Raw genomic sequence first — 23,437 nt, 5'->3', positions numbered from 1 at the left:
TGAACTCTTGAGGTTTTGGCGGTTTAGAAATATTTAAGGACCACAATGGAAAACCTGTTTCTCTTTATGTATTTTAAGGTAAACTAATAATCATACTTGAACTCTTGAAAATCATGAACAAAATTCCTTAAGTATTCCAGCATCACTATAAAAAAAATACATGAAAGTAAGGTCACTCAAAATTTTGGAATTAGGACACACAACTAAATATACAAGACTAGATTAATCAACAAGAACTCAAGAGCAGATCAACTTTTCTAGTTAATCATTGAGGGAGATTTATGAAATCTTAATCATCCCCAAGGCTAACCTATTCTTTTCAAAGTGTTCCCTGGTTAATGCCTTAGTGAATATATCAATAATTTAATCTTTAGTAGAATAGAACATGATTGATATAAGACCTTTTTCAACATTATCTCTAAGAAAGTGACGTCTAATATCAATATATTTAATTCTTTTATGTTGGACATGATTCTTAGCAATATTAATGGCACTTATATTGTCACAAAAGATAGGAACACATCCGACATCTATACCAAAATTCATGAGTTGTTGTTTAATCTACAACAACTGAGCACAACAAGATCCAGCAGCAACATACTCAGCCTCAACAGTAGATAGAGCTACTAGTTTTATTTCTTAGTGGTCCAGGTAATTAAACATAATCCAAGGAAGTGTGTCATGCCTATGCTGCTCTTCTTGTCCACCAAATAGCCTGCATAGTCAGGATCAAAATAACCCACCAAGTTAAAATTACTACCTTTAGTATACCATAATCCAAGATCAGTTGTTCCTTCGAGATATAAAAAAATTCTCTTCACAGATTTCAAATGAGATTCTTTAGAATTTTCTTGGAACCTTGCACATAATCCCACACTAAATACAATATCAGGTCTCCTTGCTGTGAGATAAAGTAAATATCCTATCATCCTTCTATATAGTTTTTGCTCCACATCAGGACCTGTTTTATCCATATCTAGCTTTGTGGTAGTGGTTATTGGTGTGCTGATTTCTTTTGATTCTTCTATGGAAAATCTTTTAAGAAGTTCCTTGATATATTTTTGTTGATGAATTATGGTTCCAGAGACTATTTGTTTGATTTGCAACTCTAAGAAAAAATTTAGCTCCCCCATCATACTCATTTCAAATTCATAGCTCATGAGTTTTGAAAAGGCATTGCCATGTTCATGTTTGTGGAGCCAAAGATAATATCATCAACATATACCTGCACAACCAAAAAATCTTTTCCATTAGTCTTTAAGAAAAGAGTATTGTCAATTTTACCTTTAGTATGACCATGCTCCAAAAGGAATTTTGACAATCTTTCATACCAAGCTCTTGGAGCTTATTTTAGTCTATACAAGGCCTTGTCAAGCCTGTACACATAATCAGGAAACTCCTTACTCTCAAATACTAGTGTCTGTTTGACATACACCTCTTCTTTGATAATTCCATTCAAAAATGCACTCTTAACATCCATTTGATAGAGAATGAATTCTATGTAAGCAGAAAAGGCTATAAGAAGCCTTATTGCTTCAATTCTAGCTACAGGAGTAAAGGTCTCATCAAAATCATGTCTTCTTCTTGATTGTATCCTTGGACCACCAATCTTGACTTGTTCCTTGTAATAGTTCAATTTTCATCAACTTTGTTTCTATATACCCACTTAGTTTCAATCAGTGCTCTGTGTTTTTGAGGAGGAACTAAGTTCCACACCTTGATTCTTTCATACTGATTTAACTCCTCTTGCATGGATATGATCTAATCAGTATCAAGAAGTGCCTCATTCACTTTCTTTGGTTCAATTTCTGACAGAAATGCTTTGAAAGAACAATGCTTCTCAACCCAGACCTTGTAGTGATCCTAGAACTGAGATCAGTGAGTATATTTTCAATAGGATGGGATCCTTGATACTTGTATCCTTTTGGGACCAATTCTTGTGAGCTACTAGGATTACTGGGATTATTTTGAGCTGGGGTAGTTAGTGAATTAGTTCCCCCTGTTAGTGTGCCTCCAGAATTAGTTTCCTTTGTCGAGGTGCCTACATGTTTGGTGCCTTTAGTTGGTGGACCATGTTGAGCAATATGTTTCTCAGAATTACTTACTTCCTGCAAGTTAGTCTTAGCAAAAAAATTATCAAATACTACATGTACACTTTCTTCAACACAATTTATTCTGTTGTTTAGAACCCTATATGCCTTACTATTATATGAATATCCTAGGTAGCTTCCCTTATCACTCTTAGCATCAAATTTTCCCAATTGATTTTTCCCATTATTATAAATGAAACATTTACAACCAGACGTTCTAAAATGAGAAATATTTAGTTTTCTTCCTTTTAGTAATTCATAGGGAGTCTTCTCTAGAATAGGTCTAATCATGCATCTATTTATGATATATGCAGCAGTACTGATTGCCTCAGCCCACAGGTTTTTAGCAAGATTTTCTACAAGCATCATTATTCTAGTCATATCTTCCAAAGCCCTATTTTTTCTCTATTCTAATCCATTTTGTTGAGGTGTTCTGGGAGCAGAGAAACTGTGATCTATATTATTTGCAGAACAAAATTCTAAAAACTTGAAATTTTCAAATTCTGTACCATGGCCAGATCTTATGAAAATTAGGGAAGTGCCCAATTTTTTTTCAACTTTCTTGATGAATATAGTAAAGACATCAAAGGAATCTTCTTTGGAAGCTACAAAAAATGTCTAGATAAATCTGGAATAATCATCAACAATCACAAAAACATAACTTTTTAAACCTCTGCTTTGAAGTCTCATTGGTCCACACAGATCCATATGGATCAGGTCAAGGCATTTGTTTGTCTTGACATGGTTCTTTGATTTGAAAGAAGATTTTACCTATTTCCCCCTTACACAGGCACTGCAAACCTTTTCTTCCTTGAACTTGGTTTTGGGCAGACCCAATACCATATCTTTGGAAGAAAGTTTGTTTAATTGTTTTAGACTTGCATGTCCAAGTCTCTTGTGCCAAAGGAGGGGATCATTTTCTATAGCACTCAAACAGGTCAGCATTGTTCCCGGTATTTTCATTATGTCAGCTTTGTACACATTCTTGTATCTTCTTGCAGTGATCACAACCTCCTTGGTGTCCATCCTTTTAACTTTGACTCCTGCAGAAGTAAAAACAACTTTGTTACCTTTATCACACAGTTGTGATATGCTATGAAGGTTGTGCTTCAGTCCCTCCACAAGGTATATATCCTCCAATTTCCTTGAGATATATCAATCTTTCCAACTCCAATAATGATTCTCTTTTTTTTCTTCACCAAAAAAACTCCACCCCCACTTATTTTGGAGAGAGAAAGGAATTTTTCTTATCACCAGTCATGTGTCTTGAGCAAGCACTATCCAGGTACCAATGATTTTTGCTTTCTTTCACTCTCATCTGTAAAAGTAAATCAGGGGTTAGATTTAGGAACCCAGACAATCTTGGGCCCTTTTTATGAGTAAATTTATAAATTAGATTTCTTCTAGTCCATGCAGGCAACAGTTTACACAACCTATTTCTTTGCACAGATTTGGTTTTCCTTTTATTTGTCTAAGCTGGTTTATTTTCCATATTTATACTCCTAGATCTACTTTTAGTATCAATAGGATATTCAGTAGTTGGATTCCCAAAATTTCCACAAATATAGCACAAATTTGAGTAGTATCAAGGCTTTTGTAAAAACCCAGTCTAGCTTTTTCATTGTGACTTTTCTCACTCAGTTTGTAAACAATTCTTAAATAATGTGTCCAGCTGCTTGCTCTTTCAAGATTAAGCTTTAGTTCAGTAATTTCTTGGCTCAATTTGTTCATCCTTTCCTTTGCATCGTCACACTCTTGTTTGTACTTGATTAACTCAAGTTAAACACTTTCATGTTCGTTGCTTTTACCTTTTTCCCCTTTTTAATAAGTGTCAGTTTTAGGACTTCAGTTTTAAGTGTAATATTAGCAGAATCAAGTTATACAAACTGTTCCTTAAGAGTGTTGTTTTCTTTTTCAACAGTGTTCTTACAAGCTTCTAAATCAATGAAGTCAAATTTGAGGCTTGTAATACTGTTGAACAACTCATCCCTATCAGAAGTCAATTCTTGGAAATCATCAGTTAGAGCACTCATCAAGGATACAAGTTTTGTTTTAGAAAATAAGTGCAATTTTTCTTTAAGCTCAAGAATACTTACCTCAGAAGTAACATATGAGGTAAGTACCATCTTCTTCTTTCAAGTCTGAATCTCTAATATACATGACTGCAGTTTCATCAATTTCTTCATCATCCGACTCATCTGAATCAGATCCCCAAGTGGCTACCATAGCATATTCTTTCTTCTCTTTTTTTTGACTTTTTCTTTCAATTCTTTTTCAGCTCTTTCCTTTCTCCATTCTATTTCCCAGATAGACAGTCTTTGATTTGATGATTAGTCTTACCACACGTGTAGCATCCATTAGGATTGTGGTTTGAACATTTCTTGCTACCTATTCCCTTCTTTTTTTTTTGAAAAATTTGTTGAAGTTCTTAGTTGTGAAGGCAACTTGTTCTTCATCAAGTTCAACTTTTTCATCACTGTCTGATACCTTCAAAGCCAAGGTATTCTCAAGAGTTACCACTTTTTTCTTGATTCCATCAATTTACATCTCATAAGTCTTAAGATTACCTACCAGTTCATCCAGTGTCATTTGAGTAAGATCTTTTGCCTTCCTAATGGCAGTGACCTTAACATCCCATTTAGACTTAGGCAATACCCTTAACACTTTTTCAACTTATTCCTCAATCGGAATGTTTTTTCCCAAGGAGGTGAATTCATTTGCTAAAGCAGTGAGTCTTGTCATCATTTCATAGAGTGATTCATTTTTCTTCATCTTGAAAGCCTCATATTCAGTGAAGAGAAGAGCAATTTTGAACTTCCTTACTTGAAAGGTGCCCTCATGTGCATTGACCAGGGCATCCCAGATTTGCTTAGCAGTGGTACAATTTGACACTTTGTTGTACTCAGCTAGCCCTAGTCCACAGACAAAGATGTGCTTAGCCTTAGCATTTTTCTTTAATGCTACCAAGTCGTCAGTAGTAAATTTATTTCTCACTTTCTTAACATGTTCACCATCAACCAGCTTCATTGGAATAGTAGGGCCATCAGTGATCCTGTCCCACAGCTCGTAGTCTTCCCCTTGAATAAACATTTCCATCCTGACTTTCCACTAGATGAAGTGAGAACCATCAAAGAGTAGAGGTCTAGTGGTTGATTGACCTTCACTGTGACCATTAGGTGGTGCGAAATTCATCATAGTGATCTTTCCTTAGGTGTTAACCTTATTTAAGATAACCTCGCTCTAATATCACTTGTTATCGTGTGTACCCTACTGATTTAGTTATTTTACTCTAGTATTTTCCTATCAATGAAACAAGTAAGCTAACGTGGTTCACTTAAGCAGAGTACATAAGGAGACAATATTTTTACGTGGAAAACACCTGGCTCAAAGAGGTGTAAAAAACCACGACCTGTACCTCTACAGGATTTAACCCCAACTTCACTAAAACTCTTGAGCCTCAACAATCAACAAATTACAAGACACTTGTAAACTAGGAATTAAACTTTAACTCTTATTTCTACAACGATACAAATCTTTCCAAGATAGGTGTTCCCAGGCCTTCGAGTTCCCCAACTTGAAGACACTAATCCTAACTCAGTTTACACTTAACTGAGACTAGAATTAAAGTTCATTACAACTCTAGAACCAACCTATTACACAAAGTCTATGACTCTTTAACTCTACGTAAAGGAACAGATTCTACTTATGACTTTTTCAAGCTATTGAACTAATTTGCTAATTGGTGCTTTTCTTAGCGGTGCATGAGTGAAACTCTTTGAAAGTCATTTCTTCTATTTAAGCCAACTCTGATAAAGTCCTTCAGATAATGTAATCTTCTTTCTTCAATAGGACTCTATCAGTTAGTTACACTCTTCTGTTGTATTCTATCTCCTTGTCTAGGTAGGATTCCTTTATCATCTCAACTTCAAGTATTGTGTTTATCTTCTTCTCAACTTCTTTTCTACACATGATAAATATTGAAAGTATATATGAATTTGCTTGCTTATCCACTTCTGACTTCAACCATTATCTTATCATCAGCCTTGCCCGTTATTTCTATTTGCTTCACATGTGTGGACCGGTATGAATAACATGTTTCATTCATATGTCAATAATCAAAACTTCATTTCTCTAACAACTTGCAATACGTCATTTTTAGACTATTTGTTGTGTTAAGTCGAGGGTCTATCAAAAATTATTTCTCCAATTCACCTTTGAGGTAGAGGAAAAGTGACAGTCTAACCTTCCCAGACCTCATTTTATAGGAGACCGAGTATATTATTGTTGCATGGAGTAGTAAAAAGAATTACCTTTAACTAAAGTTATTGAATTCAATATGCAAGTATGTAAAACTTTCAATGCTTAATTTTAGAATATTGTTCTTTATAAATTCAAGTCAGTCAAATCAGTAAGCTTGAAATACCAAATACTAATTAAGTTGAAGCGGACCTAAAAGATAAAGAAAGCTCTCGTTTGAGCTCCTTTTTCCAAACAATGCTTTTCTAAGCTCTCGTTTGAGATACTCTTTTCCAAACAATGCTTTTCTAGGTAGTTAATATAGTTGGTCTAAACGGTGACATGAATTGAGGGGTTTAATATCTGATTGGTTTTTGCGTATAAAAGGATAACATATTGTTTTGGGATGTTGGAAACTTCAAACCGTCCAAAACATTATCCTGTGAAACATAGGTTTAGATAGGCTTAGGTGGGAACATTGGACTGATGTTTGATGACCATCTGTCAAGAGCAACATTTCAACGTTTTGTGAATATTCTTATGCTAATAAAGGAATGTCCTTTTTAGTGTAAACGTGATGATTCCCCTCAATTAAGCAGCACCATTTATTGCTGTTATGAAGGTGCCTCCCAGTTGCGGTTTGGGGATTGTTGCCAAGGATACCCCACTATGGAGAATGAAAAAAAGTATAGGAAATTCATCAAGAATGCAATGATCTATAATTGTTTTATAACATGGTACAATAATTGTTGAAGTATGTATTTTCAAAGAGCTTCCTTAAGTGTGGGCTTGATATCTTTTTTCATGACTCAAACACGTAAAAGTTTTTTAATAAAAAATGTGGTGAAATTTGATCCCATGATCTATGCCTATTCTGATATCATATTTAAGAGTGTATCTATTTCATCTAAAAGTGTAAGTTATTAAAAAAAGCATGTTTTTATATTAAATTATATTCTCAATAATAACAATAATTGTATCTCAGTTCCAAATAAATTGGAATCATTTATATGTATGAATTCACACTTAATTGTAGCAAATGACATTAAAAAGAGAAAAATAACTTATAAACGATAGTAATGGTACTAAGCGAATGGTAACATGATAATGGCTATTAAATAATTTATCGTGATAACGTAGTTTTAATTTTTTTTTATGTCGAGTTGATAAATTTCCATCAATTTTCATATTATGCATATAATATAGAGTTGCATGTATTACTAGGTTATAAAATTTAAACTCTACAATTTTATTGGATTAGAATCCCTAGCATATCAGAATGGATAAATTATGTAAAAATACAAACTTAAGAAGTATAAATACATAAAATTTCTTATTTTTTAAAATATTTAATAAAATCTCATATTTTTCATTTTCCTCTTGATACATATTAAATAAGGAAGTAACAGATTTACATTTATTTTAAGAGGGCAAATAATGGGAGAAAATCTCTTAAATATCTAAAAAGAAAATCAAATTAAAAAATTTTCATCAGATCTTATCATTTGCAATTTACAATTTGGTTCAATTTTTTCCTATCTCTATTATTCTTTTTTTTTCCTTAAAATTTTGAAAGTTTTATTGTGTGATTGATGTTGACAAGCATTCATATTATTTTGAATAATCTTCATACTATAGAAGCTAAAAAATCTCATAGTTTCTGACGCAATTATGATAATGACGATGATCACTGCAATGATCCGCAAAATTAGATGTGCATTCAATGTTGATACATATATTTTTGGTTAATGCGCTTGACATATATAATGTTGTTAATTTTTCGATATACTTTTGTACTATAAACGATGATACATATGAGTGATACATTTGTTGTTAGTATATTGGTGATAGATATGAGTGATACATTTGTTATCAGAATAATAGTTATATATATGGTAGATACTTTTTGATAGTGATTCATATTTTTGATTAATTAATAAATGTTTGATACATTCGACATATGTTTGACATATGTAGACTATTTAATTTGTATGAGACTGAATTTTGAATGGTATTGAGTAATTTACTAGATACATCATTATGCTACATCTGAATCACATATCATAAAGTTACATTTGAAAAGCTAGTCTATCACATAAAAATTTAAGATTAGCTTGTGAACACTTTCAATAATGACAAAATATGTTTAGATTATGAACGAAGAAAGGAAAAAATGAAAGTTGACTGATTTTGGATATTGCAGAGATTTATTTGAAAGTGGATATGATATGTCATGATTTGCGCGTGATTTATTCTTCGTAATAATTGAAAATCGGTTAATTTCTTATTTAACTAACCACTCAGTTACAAATGAATCACAATCCATATGTATCAACATTAAAAATATGTATCACAAAAAATAAAATACGAAAAATCTTATAATTTAATAAAATTATAATAAAAAATATTACAACCCATTAAAAGACTAAGATTTATATAAGGTACCTTATTAGAAATGTTTAGGAAATGCCCTCGGCTAATTTTTTGATCTAAAATATCCTCAATGCTTTTTTTGAACTTATAAAATATGTCCCTGAAACTAATAGACAACTATGATAAAAATGATACTTAAAAGTAACTATGTAGCACTTTCTAAGCTTGCCACGTGTACAAATTAGCATTAAAGTACAAATACATCCATTTATTTGAAAACCTAACCGACCCTACTCCCATGAGCATAAACGAAGACTTCATTTGTTTTTATTAAGATTAGAATTCAGATGTCGGAATTTGAATACATATTTGAATAATTAAGATGTTGTCTGCAGATTTAAAAACTAAATGGTTAATACTATTTGTTTTTCAATATCTGAATATGCAAAATTTATTTATTTGCATATATAATAAAAACTATAATTCAAATAAAAATAATTATACATTAGAAAAATATTTAATTTAATACAGTAAAATTATTATTTGATTGAAAAAAATATTTATATTTGTTAGTGATAATAGAGATGGTTTGTAATGGTTGTGGTGCTGGTAATGATTGATGTTAGTGATTAGTAATGTTGGTGGTGATAGTTGTGATGGTAGAGATATTTGGTATTGTAGTGATTGTTACGATGGTGGGGATTGGTAGTGGTGGTGGTAGTGATGTGAAGTTGGTTGATGTTAGTAGTTGGAGGTGTTGATTGTGATTGCTTAAAAATGAATGCATGATGATTGATGATTTATTGGTGGTAGTTGGAGATGTTATTAGTTGTGATGGTGGAGATGATTATTAGTAGAGATATACTGTAGCGATGATGATGGTTGAAGCGGTGGTAGAGTTGGCAACACTGGTGACAATGGTGGTGGTGGCTGAAGAATGTGTGGATGTTGATGATTTGTTAATGGTAGTTAGCGGTGGCGCTAGTTGTGATAGATAATTTGGTTAATAGTTGGGATTGGCCAATAGTGGTTAATGATGGGGGTGGTGGTGGCATTGGTGGTGGCGTTAATGGTCATGATAGCAGTGGATATAATTAAAATAATGGAGGTGGTAGATATGGTAGCGGTTAAAAATAGTGGTTAGTAGCAATTATGATTGTGAATGGTGGAGGTGGTTGACGATGTTAGTGGTTTGTGGCTAGGTGGGGGTTGACAATGGTGGTGGTGGCAGAGGTGGTTAGTGTGGTAACAGATAATTATGAATAGAGTGTGGTGAATATTATCCAACACAGGAATACCTCTTGATGATTAAGACATAGTTCGAGATCTGAATGATTAAGACATATTCAGACCTATTAAGAGCCAAAATCTTAATGAAAAACAAATGTCTTAATGGTCTAAAGTCTGAATCACTCAGATTCAGATCTCCATTAAGTGCAAACAATTGAGGCCTAAATTATAATGCCCCGGATTTTTGGTCCTTGAAAATTTTTGAAATTTTATTCTTACTATCTTGACTACGACTACCCTGATGAGTCATAGGGAGTCTTGACAAGTTGTTAGACCAAATCAAAAAATATGTGGCTGAGTTCTTCTATGAGTACGAGTGGCTCACTATGAGTCGTAAGGACTCGTTATGAGTCGTTGGGTGTAAATCGTAGGGTGTCCAGTATATACCCAAATGGTTGCTCGATTGACTACGACTAGACCCTACGAGTCATAAGGTCCCATTATGAGTCATATAGGTTGAGTCTTAAGGCTAATAGATTGTGAGTGCCTTGGAGACTGTCTTGGCTGTGACTTGTGGTGACCAGTCGTAATGAGTCTATACAAGTCGTATAGTGACCCATAGTCACTGATGACTAAATTTTAATTTTAAAATTGAGGGCACTTTGGACAATTTCCTTCTCCCTCAATTAAAACCCCACGTTCATAAAGCACTTAAAAGGGGTTATTTCTCATTTATAACGTACTCAAACACTCCCAAAGCTCTCTTAAATTTTCTCAAGTAGTCATACTTAGGATTTTCGAGAAGTAGGTCATCCAAGGGCTCAAGGGTAGAATTCTCTCCATAAACTTGGATATTTCAGGCATGTTACTCTTCCCTAATTATTAATTTCTTAAAAACATGAGTTTTAAAGTGTTGTTCATATGGTATTGAGGTTGGTTTTAAAAACATGGGTTGGGGGTAATGAATAATTATTGTTTATGTGATGTTTCATGTTTGTCCCTACATGAGTTACGTTTAAACGGTAGTTTTAAAATCAAATTGATGCGTGGGAATGGTGAATGAACTAGGGATTGTGGTTCCCCGAGTGACTTTTGAAGTGGTTATGACCCCAACCCCACTTTATGAAATTGGTTTTGAATATGAAAAGTAGGCATATTGAACTACTCATGAACTATTAAATAATGTGAAAAGTCTATGAAGCATAATTATTTTTTAATTGAACCTTAAGGGGTTGTGTAACTCCCCAAGCTAATGTATAATTGAACTAAAGGGAATTGTGATTTCTCCAATGATGGTAAATAGTGTGGCATATTAAAGTTACCTTTCAATGTAGTTGGTATGACAATACCAATAATGTATGCCTAGATGTATAATAGGATTCAATGAATGATAATGTATATGCTAATTGTTTTAGTTGGGCTTAAATGAGAGTTGTGTGGCTAAGTCATAGAAATAGAGGTCTTAAAGGATCAATACTAAAAATTGCAATTGCCGGTGTAGGGGTATATATGACCGGGTAGTTTGAGTCCCTCTTATTGTTATCTTTTGATTGAGAGGTTTGAGTCTCCCACATTATATTACATGATTTAGTGCTTGTGTCACCTTGATATGTCGGGAGGTTTGAGTCCTCTATAGTCCATATGTATACCTTCTGATTCATGCGGCCACATGCACTGAGGCCCTACCAGCTGTTGGAGAGCTGGGCCCATATAGCCTATGGGTACCTTCTTATGTTATGACGGTTGAGATATACAATCCAGGCTACAGTTTTAAAGTCCATGTTAAGTTTTGTTCCCTATCCTGGCATGTGATACATATATGTATATGCATTTAATTATGTGCATTTTTTTGAATGATTTTGAACTGTTGATCATGGAATTATGTTATCCTTATCCCTGAGTTACATACTAGTGTTCACCTGACTAACCTTCTCCGGATATTGTACCCCCACACGATGCAGGCACTGGATATACCTCTATTTTTCCTGCACAGAGTTAAGTGGATCGACTTGGTTCATCGGTTCATTATGGTGAAGTGGTGATCTTCCATACTTATAAGGACTTAGACATCATTAGTTATTATCATAGACTAGAGCCGGTTATTTTCATTATCATTTTCATTGTCATTGTCATCTGTCAGAGTCAGGGACATGTCTTGACCAAGACTGGTTTTGGTTCTTATGTTAGAAGGCTTTGTTGGATTACTATGGACTTGGGTGATGTTGGTCAATTATTTTGGACGGTCAATGGCTATCATTTATAGACATACCCTTTATTCTTTGAACTTATCTTGTTATATTTTCAAAATTCATCTGACATTAAAGATATTGTGTTTGGTTTTAATTGGTGTAGGGGGTGATCTTCGGTCCACATGAGACTTTAGATGCCAATCACACCAGGCCCTATTTTGGGTCATGACAAAGATGGTATCAGAGCCTAGGTTTGGAGTCATTAGGTGTCCAACAAAGCCGTGTCAAGTAAAGTCTCATTTATGGGTATGTAGCATGCTACACTTACAAGGAAGAAGCTGCGAGGCATTTAGGAATGTTTCCCTTTATTGTTGTTCTGTTTCAAGCTATAGAGTCTAAGGTCTTAAATCTCCTCTAATTTTTGTATGTTTGCTTTTAAGAACATGTCTCTCGAAAGATTTGATGTTTGTGAAAACTCTTTTATCCTGTCTGAGGACCATATGGATGGAGGTCGTCCTATTCCAGGATTTCAGACCAGGTCGAGGGTCGCTACTTCTGATTGCCCTGAGGGAGCTCCACCGGTTCCCCCTATCCTTCCTCAGGCACCCTATGCTGGTGTGTCTAATGTTGAGTTTCTCCAGTCGATTCATTTTCTTACCCGTGTAGTGGCCTCCTATACTGAGCGTGTTGCTTTTATTGCTCCATCCTACTAGGCCACTAGAGTTGGATAATTTATAAGGTTGAGTCCTCTTATTTTTACTGGTTCTAAAGTTGAGAAAGATTCTCAAAATTTTATTAATGAGATAGAAAATATCTTCTTTGTGATATATGCTCCTGATATGGAGGGTGTAGAGTTTGCAGCTTATCATGGTATGAGGATTGGAACTAGTCTAGGGGTGACGATGTTGAGTCCGCTCTGTGGGATGATTTCTCTAGTACTTTTCTTGATCACTTCTTTCCTTAGGAGTTGAGGGAGGCTAAGGCCGAGAAATTCATGAATTTAAGCAAGTAGGATGACAGTAAAGGATTATACCTTGAAGTTTCATCAGTTGCTGTGTTATGCTCCTGAATTGGTGTCCAGCATGAGGGCTAAAATGAGGAAATTTACCTCTAAGTTATCCCATGAGTTAATCTTGGAGAGAAAGGTTTCCTTGTTGAACAAGGATATATACATCTCTATATTTATAGTGTATAGCAATAAATGAAAGAGGAAAATAAAAAGCAAGCGGAGATGAGTGAATGGCAGAATAAGAAGTTTTATTATTTGGATCAGGGTGAAGGTCAGCAGCAAAGTGGTAGAGACGGTGGGAAATGGTCTAAGAAGAAGTGGAGCAATTCTGGTTCCTACTTTACAGCTAGTGCTCATTATCCAAATTATTCAAGTGATCATCATTCTCAGTACGATAGTAGGTTTAGAGCACCGAGAGCTCAGCCTCATTCTAAAGAAGCTCAATCAGCTCCACCGTACCCTCGCTGTAGATTTTATGGTCAGGTGCACCATGGTGTTTGTGAAGAGAGAAGGAACAAGTATTTTAGATGAGGTCAGATTTTTCATATGCAGAGGGATTGTCCTTCTAAGATTGCTTCTAGGACAAATAAGATTCTTATTGTTACTTCATCAGCTCCCGCACCAAAATGTGTTGCGTCTGCTTCGAGCTCTAACACTAGTCAAAAACGCCTGTATGCTCTTGCCACCCTTCAGGATTCTGAGGAGTCACCCAATATTGTTACTAGTATGCTCAAAATTTTCTCTTATGATATATATTTCCTACTTGATCCCGAGTCTACTGTCTCTTATGTGACCCCTTATGTGGCTATTTATTTTGGTTTTGATCTCGAATATTTTTGGACCCTTTTTTTGTGCCTACCCCAGTGGGTGACTTCATTATGTCTAGAAGGATCTCTAGAGGTTGCGTGATGTCGGTCTATAGTAGGAGACCCTGGTGGATCTAATGGAGTTGTACAGGTTAGACTTTGATGTGATTTTGGGGATGGATTTGTTGCATTCTTACTATACGTCTCTTGATTGTCAGACCCAAATGGTCAGTTTCTATTTCCCAAATGAGCTGGTGATTGAATGATAAGGTAGTTCCCTAGTACACAAGGGAAGGTTCATTTGGTATCTTAAAGCTCAGAAATTGGCTTCTAAAGGATGCCTCTATCACTTAGTGCATGTTAAGGATTCTAGATCACAATGTCCTTCTTTGCAGATTGTCCCTATGGTCTGTGAATTTCCTGAGGTGTTTTCTAATGATCTTTATGGTATTTTTCCCGATAGGAAAATTTATTTTGGGATTGATCTTCTTCCGGACACTTGTCTTATTTCTATCCCTTCTTACAGAATGGCTCCAACTGAGTTGAAAGAACTCAAGAAACGGTTGAAAGAACTTTTAGACAAGGGTTTTATCCGCCCTTGTGCGTCTCCGTGGGGTGCTTTTATTATTTTCGTATGTAAGAAGGATGGGTCCCTTTCGATATGTATTGATTACTGCTAATTGAATAAGGTGACCGTGAAGAATAAGTATCCCCTTTCGAGAATTGATGATATGTTCAATCTTCTCCAGGGTTCTAAATTCTTTTCTAAGATTGATCTTCAATCGGGTTATCATCAGTTAAAGATTCGGGAGGTGGAAATCCCTAAGACTGCTTTCCGATTGTGGTATGGTCACTTCGAGTTTTTGGTGATGTCCTTCAGTTTGACCAATGTCCTGGTAGCATTTATGGATCTTATGAATCATATTTTCTATCAATTCTTGGATTTATACGTGATTGTATTTATAAATGATATTTTGGTGTATTCCAAGAGTGAGGCAGATTATGCCAATCACCTCCGCCTTGTGTTGCAGAACCTTAAGGAGAAAAAGTTGTATGCTAAATTTTTGAAGTGTGAGTTCTGGTTAAATATTGTGACTTATCTGGGTCATGTTGTTTCTGGTGAAGGGATCATGGTGGATCCATAGAAGGTTGTGGTGGTTAAGAAGTGGACTAGACCCATGATGTCAATCGATATTCAAAGCTTCTTAGGTTTAGCTGCCTATTATAGAAGGTTTGTAGAGAGTTTCTCTTCTATTGCTGCCCCATTGACTAAATTGACTCAAAAAAAGGTGAAATTCTTATGGTTTGATAATTGTGAAGGTAGTTTCGAGAACCTGAAGGATAAGTTGACTTTGGCTCCTGTCTTAATCTACACGAGGGCACGAATGGTTTTATTGTCTATTGCGATGCATCATGGATGGGAATGGGTTGTGTGTTGGTGCAACATGGTAAGGTAGTTGCTTATGCTTCTAGACAATTAAAAGTCTATTAAAATATTGGTTGTGGTGTTTGCATTAAAGATATGGCAACAATATTTGTATGGAGTCCATGTCGATATCTATTCTAATCATAAGAGCTTCTAATACGTGTTCACTCAGAAGGAGCTAAGTCTCAAGAAAAGAAGATGGCTTGAGTTACTCAAGGACATGACATGAGTCTTCACTATCATCCAGGTAAAGCTAACGTAGTTGTTGATACTTTTAACAGGTTGTCCATGGGAATCTTATCTTATATGGACGAAGAGAAGCGGGATTTGGTGAAGGATATTCATCATTTGTCTAATCTTAGAGTTCATTTTTTGGACTACCAAAATGGTGGTGTGATTGTTAAAGATGTGGTGAGTCATCTCTTGGTGTTGAGTTAAAGGAGAAACAGATGTTGGATCCTATCTTGATACAAATTAGGAATAATGTAGGTAGGCAAAAAGTGATGATTTTCATGATGGTGGTGATGCTATCTTGAGATATCAAGGTAGATTATGTGTTTTTGATGTTGATGGGTTGTGAGGAAGGATTTTTGCCGAAGCTCATGAGTCGTGTAACACTATTCATCCTAGTTCGAAAAAAATGTATCATGATCTTAAAGAGATTTATAGGTGAAATAATATGAAGAGGGATGTGGCTAATTTTGTGGCTAAGTGCATGGTGTGTCAAAAATTTAAGGTGAGCACTTGAGGCCCGGTGGGTTAACTTAGGAGATTAAGATGCCGATGTGGAAATAAAAGATAATTAATATGGATTTTGTTACTGATCTTCTACAGTCTCGCTAGAAATTTGATTCGATTTGGGTCATCATGGATATGATGACTAATTCTGCTCACTTCTTGCTAGTAAGGACTAATTTCTCTTTTGAGGACTATGCCAAGTTGTTCGTTGAGGAAATTGCATAGTTGTATGGTTCTCCATTTTCCATTTTATCTGATCAGGGTACTCAGTTCTCATATCACTTTTAGAGATTTTTTCAGAGAGGTTTGGGGACTAAAGTGACTCTTAGTACCGCTTTCCACCTGCAAACGAATGGGCAAGCGGAAAGGACAATTTAGGCTTTGGAAGATATGATTCGGGCTTGTGTTTTTTTATTTTGGTGGTAGTTGGGTTGACCACTTGCCTCTCATAGAATTTGCCTACAATAACTGTTATCACTCTAGCATTGGTATGGCTTTGTTTGAGGCCTTATATGGTAGGAGGTGTAGATCTCCTACTGGGTGGTTTAAGGTTGGTAAAGTTATTTGGTTCACCAAGACATAGAGAAGGTGAAGTTGATTCAAGATATTCTTAAGGCTGCCCAAAGTCACTAAAAGTCCTACGCAGACGTGGATGAAGGGAGTTGGAGTTCAGTGTTGGTGATTCGGTGTTCTTGAAGGTGCCCCCTGTGAAGGGAGTAATGTTCTTTGGTAAGAAGGGGAATCTCAGTCCCCGTTATGTTGGTCCGTACTTGGTCTTCAAGAAGGTCGATAATGTTGCATATGAATTGGAGTTCCATTCTAGTTAAAGCTCCATTCATTCGGTGTTTTATGTTTTGATGTTGAGAAAGCGTGTGGGTAATTCTTCGACAATCGTTGCTTTGGAGGAGGTGGGTATTTCAAATTCCTTTTCTTATTAGCAAGTCTCGGTTGAGATTTTGGATCGGCAAGTACATCGATTATGGAACAAGGATGTGGCATCGGTGAAAGTTTTTTAAAGGATCCAAAAGGTTGAAGAAGCCACTTGGGAACCCGAGGAGGATATGAAATCCAAGTATCCATTCTTATTTCCCCTTCTGGATAATCGTGCTTGAGGTATGTGTATTCCTTAACATCTTTGTTTTTGGTCTTTGTTAAAGGTAAGTATGATTGTGTTTGGAGTCAAATCGTGTTAATAAATGCCTTGTCCTGTCATTCGAGGATGAATGATACTAAAGGGGGAGTATGTAATGTTTCGGATTTTTTATCTATGAAAATTTTTGAAATATTATCCTCATTCTCCGGACTAAAACTCCCTTGACAAGTCATAGGGCATTTGAAAGAGTTGTTGGAACAAATCGTAATCAAATCAGAAAGTGTATGGTTGAGTTCTTCTCTGAGTACGAGTGGCTCACTATGAGTCGTAAGGGCATGTTATGATTTATTGGGTGTAAATCGTATGGTGTCCAGTGTATACCCCAAATGATTTTTGAGTTGATTACAACTAGACCCTACGAGTCGTAGGGTCCCATTACGAGTCATATAGGTTAAGTTGTAAGGTCAACAGATTATGAGTGCCTTGTAGACTGTCTTGGCTACGACTTGTGGTGACTAGTCGTAATAAGTCTATACAAGTCGTATAGTGATCCATAATCACTGATGACTAAATTTCAGTTTTTAAATTAAGGTCACTTTAGACAATTTCCTTCTCCCCCAATTAAAATCCCACATTCATAAAGCACTTAAAAAGGGTTATTTCTCATTCATAACATACTCAAACACTCCTAAAGCTCTCTTAAATTCTCTTGAGCATCCATACTTAGGGTTTTTGAGAAGTAGGTCATCCAAGGGCTCAAGGCTGCAATTCTCTCCATAAACTTGGATATTTCAGGCATGTTACTCTTCCCTAGTTATTAATTTCTTAAAATCATGAGTTTTAAAGTGTTGTTCATATGGTACTGAATTTGGTTTTGAAAACATGGGTTAAGGGTCCTGAACAATTGTTGTTTATATGATGTTTCATGTTTGTCCCTACATGGGTTACATTTAAACAGTGGTTTTAAAATTAAGTTGATGCATGGGAATGGTGAATGAACCAGGGATTGTGATACCCCAAACTTGTGACTTTTGAAGTGGTTATGACCCCAACCCCATATTGTGAAATTGATTTTGAATATGAAAAGTATGCATATTGAACTATTCATGAACTATTGCATAATGTGAAAAGTCAATGAAGCATGATGATTTTTGAATTAAACCTTAAAGAGTTGTGTAATTTCCCAAGCCAATGTGTAATTTAAATAAGGGGATCGTGATTTCCCTGATGATGGTAAATGGTGTGGCATGTTAAAGTTACCTTGCAAGTGTAATTGGTATGACGATACCAATAATGTATGCCTAAATATATAACAGGGTTCAATGAATGATAATGTATGTGCTAATTATTTTAATTGGACTTAAATAAGGGTTGTGTAGCTGAGTCGGGAAAGTAGAGGTCTTGAAGGACCAATACTAGAAACCGCAGTTGCCGACAAGGGGCCTATATGACCGGGTGGTTCAAGTACCCCTTATTTTTATCATTTGATTGGGAGGTTCGAGTCTCCCATATTATATTACATGATTTGGTGCTCGTGTCACCTTGATATGCTTGGAGGTTCGGGTCCCCCATAGTGCATATGTATACCCTCTTATTCGTGTGGCCACACGTATTAGGGTCCTACTTTGTTGGGGAGGGTTGGGCCCATATAGCCAGTAGATACCTTCTTATGTTATGACAGTTGAGCTATACAATCCAGGTTAAAGTTTCAAGTGCATGTTAAGCCTTGTTACTTATCTCGGCATGTGATATACATATATATATATGCATTTGATTATGTGCATTGGTTTTGAATGATTTTGAACAGTTGATCATGGCATTATGTTATTTTTATTCCTGAGATACATGCTAGTGTTCACCCCACTAACTATCTTCGAACGTTGTATCCCCATGCGATGCAGGCACCGGAGATACCTCTACTTTTCCTGTGCAAAGTTAGGTGGATCGGCATGGTTCGTCAGTTCGTTGTGGTGAAGTGGTGAACTTTCATACTTTGAAAGACTTAGACATTTCAATAATTCTTATCATAGACCAGAGTCGATTGTTTTCATCATCATTAACATTATCATTATCATTTTTATTGTCATTGTCATTTGTCAGAGTCGGGGATATGTCCAGACCAAGACTAATTTTGGTTCTTGTGTTAGAAGGCTTTGTCGGATTACTATGGACTTAGGTGATATTGATCGATATTTTTGGTCGGTCAATGATTATCGGTTATATACATACCTTTATTCTTTGAACTTATCTTGTTATATGTTCGGAATTCATCCAACATTGAGGATATGTGTTTGGTTTGAATTGGTGTAGGGGTTGATCTCCAGTCCACGTGGGACTTGAGAAACCTGTAACTGTCAGACCCTAGTTCGGGTCGTGACATAAATTCAATATTTGTGAATCATCATTAATATGTTGCGGATAATTTTATTACGAGCAAAAATCATTTACACCTCCAACTTTATCTTAAAAATCAAATTCTCTTCTTAACATTGAAAATTAATCATTCTCCTCTCTTTTTTTTCTAATTAACTTTTTAAAACGCTTATCTTATCCTGGTATTATCAATCTTTATTTATTCCTTTTTACTTCTTTAAAATCATATATATATATATATATATATATATATATATATATATATATATATACATATATTTGCTATAAAAAATATTAATATCTTCAAGAAAAGAAAAGTAAATATTGATTGAGTATATAAGCTAATGTCAGACTTTAGTAAATTAAAGAATCAAAAAAATCAAAATTAATATTAATCAAATCTATAATGTAATAACCTTATATATATCTTTGAATGCAAGAAATATGAAATTCAATTAAAAAAACAAAGGTATAAATTTATAAAATTTCTTAAATATTATCTATATATTGTAAATAAATTTTAAACTATAATTTAAAAAAAAATTATTATTGACAATCACAGGTTGTTTATTTCTATGTAAATAATAGAGAATAAGAGATAGATGACACTTAAATATGCATGCACATTATATATATACAGAGAGAGATAAATATAGATATTATTTATTATTATATAGAAGAGTGAAGAGTGGGACGACCAAGGGTATTTTGGGTATATCATATCCATTTCATTGTATATAATTGGCTCAAGGGTAATTTTGGTATTTCATATCTATTATACAGTTCAAAAATATATTTTCAAGTTTCCACTTTTCTATCACATAATGAATATTATTTATCAATGTGTCTATAGTTGGACCACAAGTACATCACATTGTATTTCTAGAAGTGATTACCAAAGATAGTTTTGTTATTTCATATGTATTTGATTTATTGTAATTGTCAAAAAATATCTTTCAATGTTTGTATATTTTTCCTTTCATTTTATGTGTAGTCATTTTTTTCGTCAAGATTTGTATTTCCTTCATTTCCTTTTACGCGTCGTTATTTTTGAAAAAGTTCATATAAAAAATCATTTTTTTCTTATTTAGCAACTATTTAATGCAAGATTTATATTATTTTTGTTTCATTTTAGGTGTCATTATTTTTTTATAGCAATTATTTAATGGCATATTATTCCTAAATTATATTTACTAAGTCCCACTTAATAAAAAAAATACAACTTAGGAGAGATAATCTTATAAATTTAATAAATTTATTATTTATTTCTTAAACTCCATAGTCGATTAAATGGGGACACATAAAAGAAATGACTGACAAACCATTTCTCTACCACATAAATATTTGTCCGTGTGTCTTTTATTTGCACCACATATATACATTATTGCAAGACATTTCTAGAAATGATGATGTTTCTAGAATTAAATTAAAAAAAGTTTTTCTTAATCAATAATTATATAATGGTATCATCCCTAAATTATTTTTCTTAAGTCCCACTTGTAATTATTATTATTAAGAAATACAGCTTGAGAGGGGCAATCTTATAATAAATTTAATAAATTCATTATTTATTTCTTAAACTGTGTATCCGATCAAATGGTGACACACGAAAGAAATAAGAGAGAGAGAAATTATTTAACCAGCACATAAATATGTATCTATGTGTTTTCTATTTGTACCACATATATCCATTATTAAATGACATTTCTAGAAATGAGAGATGATGATGATGTTTCTACAAATATAATTAAATATTTTAAAAAATAAAATTAATGATTCAAATAAATAAGAGCAGAGACTCTTCATTTTACTCACCTCTCTTCATTTTACTCACCTCCTTGATCTTTCCTCATTGGTATGTTTCTCTACTTCTTTCTTATATTTTTATATTTTTCTTTCATAAATATATAGTTCCCCTGACTATTAATTTATTTTAAAATGAAGTTTATGTTTGATTGATTATCATAATTCTTCTTTTTTTTTTTGACACAATATGAATATTGCTTTAAATATATTAGTATTCTCTGTAGCGCAGAAGTCGATTTATTTATGCACGCAGCATGACTACCATTGCAATAACTGATGCACGATGCTATATTTTTGAGGTATGTGTTCTTTTCACCAATGATAGATTTAGGCCAAGGTGAATAAGTACTGTTGTATAAATACAACATAAGGTTGCGTTGAATAAATCATTGTGGTCCTATCGTCCCTAACTCTGGGCATAGCGGCAATGCACTGAGCTGCTATTTTAACATTGGAAATACTACTTGTGAAGTAACTAAGAAATTGTAACTTCTTAAATTTGAAACTTCTTTGATTTGGTCACTTTTTCTTGAATAAGAATGGGTTGAAGCGTTGAAGGCTGGAAATATTATTAGATATTATTTGAATATGGAAGTAAAATACTTACATTTTTTTGGCTTCAAAACGTTTAATTAGAGTATAAAGTAGGCATCTTTGACAGAAAACACCGTAAGTTGAGAATTTTGTTGCGATTTAACACAAGTAAAGAAAGTTCGAGGAAGTTGTCTGGTTTAAGTTATAGTGTTTAAGAATTTTTTTTGAGATTTTACAAAAATTGAAGAAAATTTGAGTTAGTTGTTTGCTTTAACAATAGTACACACTGTCAGACTCAAAGTCCAATTCTTGCAAGAAGCTTGATTTGACTTCAATACTATACTATATACTGGATTCTACATATTCCAGTCCATTTCCTATCTTATGTGCAATTTGACCTGTTGTGAGTTGTATATGCAAGACCTCTGCTGAAGATAATAGTATTATCGACAAATCCTTATGATCTCTCTGTCTCTCTAATTTCTTAATAAAAGCATTCTTTTTCTTCAAATGTAGAACTTTGTAAATGTCAAATTTAGCAATGGGATTGCCATTTGATTTCTCGGACCATTCTGACTTACTCATATGATTTCTTGTTTAAGTATGATCACTCTGTATACACACAGTCAAGTGGAAAGGTTAGATACCTATTTCCTTGGTCATATGTACTTCATACCTTTTAATTCTCCGTATCCATAAATAAAGCAGGAACAAAGACAAAAAACTTGTTTTCTTTACCTGTTTTAGTTTGTTATTTATTTAATAATATAATATGATTAGTAGTAAGAAAGCTGACATCTAATTTGGAAACCAACTTTTATTGAACTGCTTGTGAACTTTCAATTATACTTGTTATAAATGATAGAAGTTTAATTTTTGCCTTTTAGGACTTCATTAAAATTTCTAATGATTAGAAGTAAAATGCTGCTAAGATATGGTAGAAGTCAACTGTCAACCTCATCCCTAAACTATATAATAGTTATGTTAGTGTTGATTTATATGTAGGCATATCATATTTACTAAATTCTTCTGCAACTCTCGCGTGTAGATTACTTAAAAACAAAGGTAACATTGAGCTACTAAAGGATTAATGTGCCTCTAGGCAATTGAATAGTTGAGTACACTTTTAAGAAACCTTGCCTTGGATCTTGGTGTGAAATAAATGGATTCTCACAAAAAGTATACACAGAAATAGAGTGTTATCTTCATGTTGATTCATTTGGCTATAAGCTACTGGCTTTCTTTACTTATGTTTTGAGCTTCTAAACTAATTTACTCATTAAATTCAATTTAACAGGTGTTTGATCGTGCATGCTCAAAAGGTTGATCACAACAACAAAAATGCATCTCATGTTGTAAAATTTATAAATATTATCTTTACCTATGTAAATAAACAATAGTCACTATGATATGTGAATGTCATTTTAACATTCAGTAGTGTGGTATTCCCATGATTATATAAGATATACTTTTGGGGTTTCATGATATGTCTATGATAATGGTATGCAACAATGTGCTAAAAGTGAAGAAAATA

The 23,437-nt window shown here is 34.0% G+C and overlaps 1 long non-coding RNA gene across 4 annotated transcripts; it reads left to right on the top strand.

The window, feature by feature from the left end:
• The first annotated feature begins 21,363 nt into the window (after positions 1-21,363).
• On the top strand, positions 21,364-23,437 carry LOC107860903. Of its 4 annotated transcripts, none has more exons than XR_001671650.2 (4): positions 21,364-21,418; positions 21,599-21,668; positions 22,420-22,541; positions 23,201-23,371. It is a non-coding gene; the product is annotated as an uncharacterized LOC107860903 (long non-coding RNA). The 4 variants fall into 4 exon arrangements; XR_001671651.2 differs by having other exon boundaries at positions 21,388-21,418; positions 21,594-21,668; XR_007051964.1 differs by lacking the exon at positions 22,420-22,541 and having other exon boundaries at positions 23,201-23,437.

Source organism: Capsicum annuum, chromosome 2, assembly GCF_002878395.1.
Source record: "Capsicum annuum cultivar UCD-10X-F1 chromosome 2, UCD10Xv1.1, whole genome shotgun sequence".
Classification (NCBI taxonomy): domain Eukaryota; kingdom Viridiplantae; phylum Streptophyta; class Magnoliopsida; order Solanales; family Solanaceae; genus Capsicum; species Capsicum annuum.
The sequence above is the reverse complement of the archived record's forward strand: the minus strand, read 5'-3'. Positions and strand labels throughout refer to the sequence as shown.